A 6,432-nucleotide genomic window follows, 5' to 3' on the forward strand; every position below is an offset into this window, starting at 1 on the left:
TATGAAAATTCAAATCAAAATAGAGCCTTCGATTTGACTTTATTTTTCATCTTAATAAATATGTTTAACAAAAAGTTATTCTTTAAAAACTTTTTCAATAATTTTTTTTTTAGAACACTCTAAATGAAAAACTCGAACACCAAACCAATTAGACTAAAATATTCCATGTCAACGCTATAAGTACGTGTGGATTGTCATCCTGTAAAAATGAAATACAGATTTTAGAGAAGAAATATATAAAATAGAAGTATGTGCTGATGACTTTCTATGTTCACCCACACCACTTTGGTCACTTTTACATGAATTTCCAGGAAAATTAGATAATTCATAATACTGGTTTTATTTCAAAATCTCAGAATTTTCACTTACAGAGAACCAATCTGTTCATGCCACGTGACAGAAAACTTCAACATCTTTGAACTGTGTAGGGTATTCAGAATGGTTGAATTCATTAATTTTCCTTTTGCAACCTAAACATCATGTCAATCAATTAATAAAGTTGCATGGAGTCGTTGGATTGTGGTAATACGAAAGAGGATGGTTTAATGGTTTAGCGTAATCGTGTGTCAGGGGTTGGGCGATCACGGGTTGGTGTAGAGGTGTTGATCAGGTAATTATTTGGGTTTCGGGTAATTCAGATTTTTCATGTTAAAAAAAATACCTGTTATTCGACCTAAATTAAATTCGAGTAGTGGGTCGGATTTGGGTAATTCGGATATTACCCGAAATATATAATTTTTTTTGAATTGCATATGAAAATAAATTTAATGAAATCAATATGTTGTGTATTACCCGAAATATATTAGTTTTATTTATATAAACAAACGAAACATAAACGAAGTTACTCAAGCTTTGAACATTTTGATTTTTTATTCAATAATACTTGAGATATCAAGTAATCTTTTAACATCTTAATCTAATCTAATACGATGTTAAAAAAACAAATACTTGAAGATCTTGGTTTTAAAGTTTAAAATGTTTATGATAATTATAACCATAAGTTTTGTTATGTTCTGAACTTTCGTCAATATAATGAGTTTGTTAGTTGCAATAAAAACTATAATCTATAAAACAATTAAATTTTAAAGAACATGGTGATATATAAACAATTGTTTTTACTATTGTTAGTGTCATATTTCCATAGTAAAAGAGATTCATGTTTTTCAATAATAATAGTTAGTTTAAGCGTGATCAAATATCTGCTACAGGGTATAACCCGAGACCCAACAAACCTACTCTGTACCCGACCTTAAAAAAATTCGGGTTACCCGAATACCCGAAAAATTTTACTCGAAAAAATCGGGCAGGTAATTCGAGTAATGGATATTTTCGACCGGGCTAGGTTGGTGGATTGAAAACATCAACCCGGACTCGACCTGTCTAACCCGTTTAATTATATGGATCCGTGGGTCACATTTGGGTTCATGAATTGGTGGGTTGACCCATGAAGCCGTATATTATTTGCGTACTAGTAAGGACTAGTTGATTTAGTGCACGCAATACGCATAGAGAGATAGGTGTAGTGGTATAATTTAAATCTAATATATTATACGTTGAAGCACCTCCGGAGAGCTTGCTTTAAACTGATAACAACCTTTAAAAAAATTATACGTGTTGGTGGATTGACCAGTGGACCCAATTACAAACTCGGACACCACCTATTTATTTGACGGGTTGTCGGGTTCACCGGTCAAAATCTTAACCCAAATCCGTTTATTTTTATATCGGTTTCGTATCGTATTGTGAGTCGTGTCGAAAATTATCACCCATAAGTTTAGCCAACTGAATGCTCCCACATTTTCCTCTCTTCTCTTCACTTATATCTTATGCATTAAAGCTTGTAATAAAAGGTATGAATTGAAAGGGATGAAAAAAAAAATAAAAATAAATAAAAATAAAAATGTGATAAGGTTGATGTGTCATTCAGGTGACATGTGCAATAAGAGAGGTAAAATGGTTTTGGGTATTAGGCTAGAGGGAATGGTGCCACGCTCCCGCATTTTAACATACTGTCTGTAGGCGCCACATCACATTTAACCACAAAAATATGGTTTCTTGCCACACCCAAGGAGTGGTGTCACATTTTTTTTCTAATAAATAAAAACTATATTTTTAATTAAAAACATAATATTTGATTAATTAAAAATCAAACTCATTAATTAAAAATAAAACTCACATTAAAAAAATCCTAAAAACTTTTAAAAAAATCCTACAACCCATTTGTTTAGTCACTTGAACAAATATAAGCCCTAAAAATTCAATACTTGTCCTCTTTTGCTCAATATGCCAAGCATAATACAAATTAAAAAAATTAAAATGGCAAAATAAATATTCCCTTGGTTTGTTTCATTGTGGGTTTTGTAGCTCAAGAAAATGTCTAAACCAGCCCACAAATAAGAAATAATCCAGCAAGAGAAAGTATACAGAGAGAAGTGTGCGGTAGCAGGAAGCCGTGGAAGGGAGAGTGCAGTTCAAACTGCACACAAGGGATGTTGTGATGCAAGCTGAGGTGGCAGAACGGTAGGTGCTACCCACCCACTCCCTCTGGTTTTATCACCGGCCTAGAACTTATTTGTTTCAATATAAGCTAAAATATAAGGTAAAATATGATTTTTCATCTGTCCCAAATTGATTTCTATCTTTTTTTTTGTTTCAACCCAACAAATGATAGAATTTGATTCCCATTGAATTCTTAATCAATTAAATTCTAACTTTTTAATAATATTCCAAATCCGTTCAAGACAATCCATGAACCAAATGCCCCGATAAGTAACCCGAGTGATAGAAAAAGAAGTACATGATGACATGTGTTTATCATATCCTTAAAGAATAAAAATTTATTTTTATCATACTCTAATTATAAACAAAGGCTTAAATTTAAATGCTTATTTACGCAGCAACTTTCAAAAACAAAATGAACAAACTGATTTTTTTACCCAAATTACATGCAAATGTTTCAACGTGTTATACCAAACTATGCAACATTGTCACGAAAATGCAATCAATTTTCAACTTGGTAATTAAATATGCTATAAACAAAGACGATGCATGTTTTGGTAACACAACGAAATGCGGATGCATAACTAATATCCAACCGACTTATTGCATGAATTCGGGGAAATGTAAAACATTGTTAAATAACCATATAACCCACTAATATGCCATATATATATATATATATATATATATATATATATATATATATATATATATATATATATATATATATATATATATATATATATATATATATATATATATGTTATGTAAACACAAACCCATTACAAACTTATAACAGAAAGTTTTTTGTAAGAAATACAAGTTATGAGAGGCTTAAAGGTTATAATTTGAAGCTTGGTGTTGCTGCTACCGAAAACACACATAGTTGAAACAGATTTCAGCATTTGATACTAACAGTGGGGGAAAAAATCCATAACGCATTATACCCGTGTTGAAAAGGAAGAATAGATGAAGTGGAATATCTAATTATGCATTTAGATCAATGTCCACATATTATAATTAACATAGCCGTTGCAAAATTTCCATAAAAAAATAAGCTTAAACAATAATTGAATTCCATTGTATACACATTCCTTATAATTATCACAAGAAATCATGGTTTTTGCGGTCACATAATTACTGGTGACGTTGACTTTTAGCGACGACGCAACCAATTGTCGCTGCTAATTGTGTCGCCGCTAAAGGCTTTTCACCCGAATCCGCGTTATCCCCTTTTGGTTGACCTCAGTCGTTCGATCGGGTATCTAATCCAACAGTTGGGGCCTCTTATCAGCTCAAAACCAATACTTGCGACATTGTGTCATCGCTAAAGATCGAAAATGTCGCCGATAATTGTGGTATAAAAAAAAACGTGGTACCCTTCCCTCTAGATAGTCGCCACTGTTAACATTTGTCGCCGGTAAAGCCTTTATTGTCGCTGCTAAAGGCGTACGCAGATTAAAAGAAAAAAAACGATGCATTCTTCACTTTTCCTTCCTGTGTTCGATGAAAGACAGCATTCTAGTTCGTTCTTGCCCCAATTTCTGTGAGTTATCGTCGATTCCAACAAGAAATCTTCCCAACATTGTGAGATTAGGGATCAAAAGTGTTTAGTGCTTCAATTAAACGGGTAACTCACGAAAACAGCAAATTACTAGCTCTATCTTAGGTAAAAAGGTAACTTTCTTATATCTCTGTCTTTCTGGATTTCTAGCTCCATTTGAATGCGCTTATCTTTCAACATTTTCAGTGAATACCTAAAAGTGTTCATTTTAAAGGTAACATCTAAAAATGTGTATGCTATATAGTCATATATAAAGATGATGCTATTGGGCTTTTGTGGTGCTTAGCCCATAAACTGTTTAGATCAAAAGTCAATTAGTTTAAGCTAGCCCAATTGTTTATATAAAATGTTCAATATCGGAAAGCAAATTATTTATCATTTATATGAGATAAAATATGTAATTTAAGGAATACTCACCCTAAGCGAAAAATAATATAAGTGTTATACTATTTATGGCTTAGGAGATATATTTGAGGTAATTGTGATAAATCAGAAACTACACTTTTTTTACATGTAACTGAGGGCATTTTCGTGATTTAAAAGTAAGAGGAAAAAAGAAACGGGTTTGGTGTGTTCTTATATTGATTTTGTGAAAAATTGTTGTGGAAGTACAAAGCTAACATGGGTTAAATGCAAGAAATACAAACATTTTTTAATGAATGTACAATGCTATCATTGATAGATTTTCAAAGTTTTTGCTAAACCGTCAATATAAATTCTAAAACGTGACCTCAATGACAAAGAAAAAACCAAAGCAAAAACCTGAAATTCGAAGATAAAAGTTTCTGAAATAGATACAATCCAATAAAAAAAATATACTTGAGAATAAACGTATTTAAGAAATATATTAGTTTGTAAAAAAAGATAAAAGAAGTATGATATGATGTATTGCACTTTGTTTCAGACTTGAGGAGGTGTTATCGAAACAAGACTGGCACACGACCATAACTGCCATTCTCTATCCAGTATGTCTTTCTTTCTCTCCACCGTCTCTCTCCTTCTCCAATGTTGCCTCCACCCGATGTTGAAACATTTCTTTATGATTTTGTTGGAGTTTTGATATAGAAACCCTTCTTGTCGGTCTTGTTTGAAGATCTCGTTGTTGTAGATCTAGAATACAAGCGATCTACACTGTCGACGATCTACAAGGCCGATGATGGCAACATGGACTAGCTCCCCACCAGAGAACTCGACCACCATCTCCAAAGCTCCCCACCAACTTTGGCGACGAACATATCTAAACCGCGTAAGGTAGCAACGAAACATAATGTCGTCGATCGAGGTGGAATCCAAAGTGGTTTCCGGTGAAGTCGAGTTACAGGAGGTGGCAGCGCTCTCCTCCCTCCCAAACGATAAAGACGATGGCCATGTCAAGAACAAAGCTGGAAAACACATACACACACTCACATATATATATATATATATATATATATATATATATATATATATATACACACACAGAACCCTTTGTTTTCTATATTTCCCTGATTTGTACATGCGACCACCACCACCAGCCGATTAGAGTTTTCTAACGGTAGATCTGAAACCCTCACTTCTTCTGAAGAGCATTTTGACAGCTTCGAATATTGTTACAACAAAATAGAGAAAAATAAAAGAAATTAAAAGAGGGTGGCACGGTGCGTGGTGGTTTCCAATAGATGTAGACGATGTTCGGCAATGTCGGTGGTTTCCTGCCAATGGCGATGGTTTCCTGTAACATAATGGAGTGAGAGATATAGATAATATGTATTTTAAAGAGAAGGTGGGTGAGTGTGGTAGTAGGGGCAAAATCATCATTATAATTAGAAAAAAAAAAAATAAGAAAATGGAAAAAGAAATGGGAAAATGACATAAAAGCCCTTAAGTTTTTACAAAAATGTCGGTTTTACCCTTGGACGTGTTTTAGGTCCACTAAATCCCAAAGTTTTGTTTAATTTGTTCATTTCTACCCTTGTAGTCGGTTTTCAGGTAACCGGTTACCTAATGCCGGTGAAGCCTTTGAATTTTCAAATATGTTCGGATTTACCCTTATGTTTTTCAAAAATGTTCGGATTTACTTTCAAAAATGTTCTGACCTCAGATCATCTGTTGTAGCCACCCCGAACGCCAATCGAGCTGCTGAAGATTGATTCGCTGGTACATCGATGCGATTTTGACATTGATCCAAGAAATTGGCCACGCTGGGGATTAGCTGATCATTTCTTATGAAATAACTGTCACTTTGGCTCTCATTCACATTACAACTAAATCTGTAATTAGTGCTCATAGGTATCACTGTACTACTAGCATTGCAATCGTAGTACAAAGACACATTCAGCTGCGGAAAATTATCACTGTTGAACAGCATCGAGTTGTAGTAGGTGTTGTAT

This window comes from Lactuca saligna, chromosome 4, assembly GCF_052625555.1.
Source record: "Lactuca saligna cultivar CGN05327 chromosome 4, ASM5262555v1, whole genome shotgun sequence".
Lineage (NCBI taxonomy): Eukaryota > Viridiplantae > Streptophyta > Magnoliopsida > Asterales > Asteraceae > Lactuca > Lactuca saligna.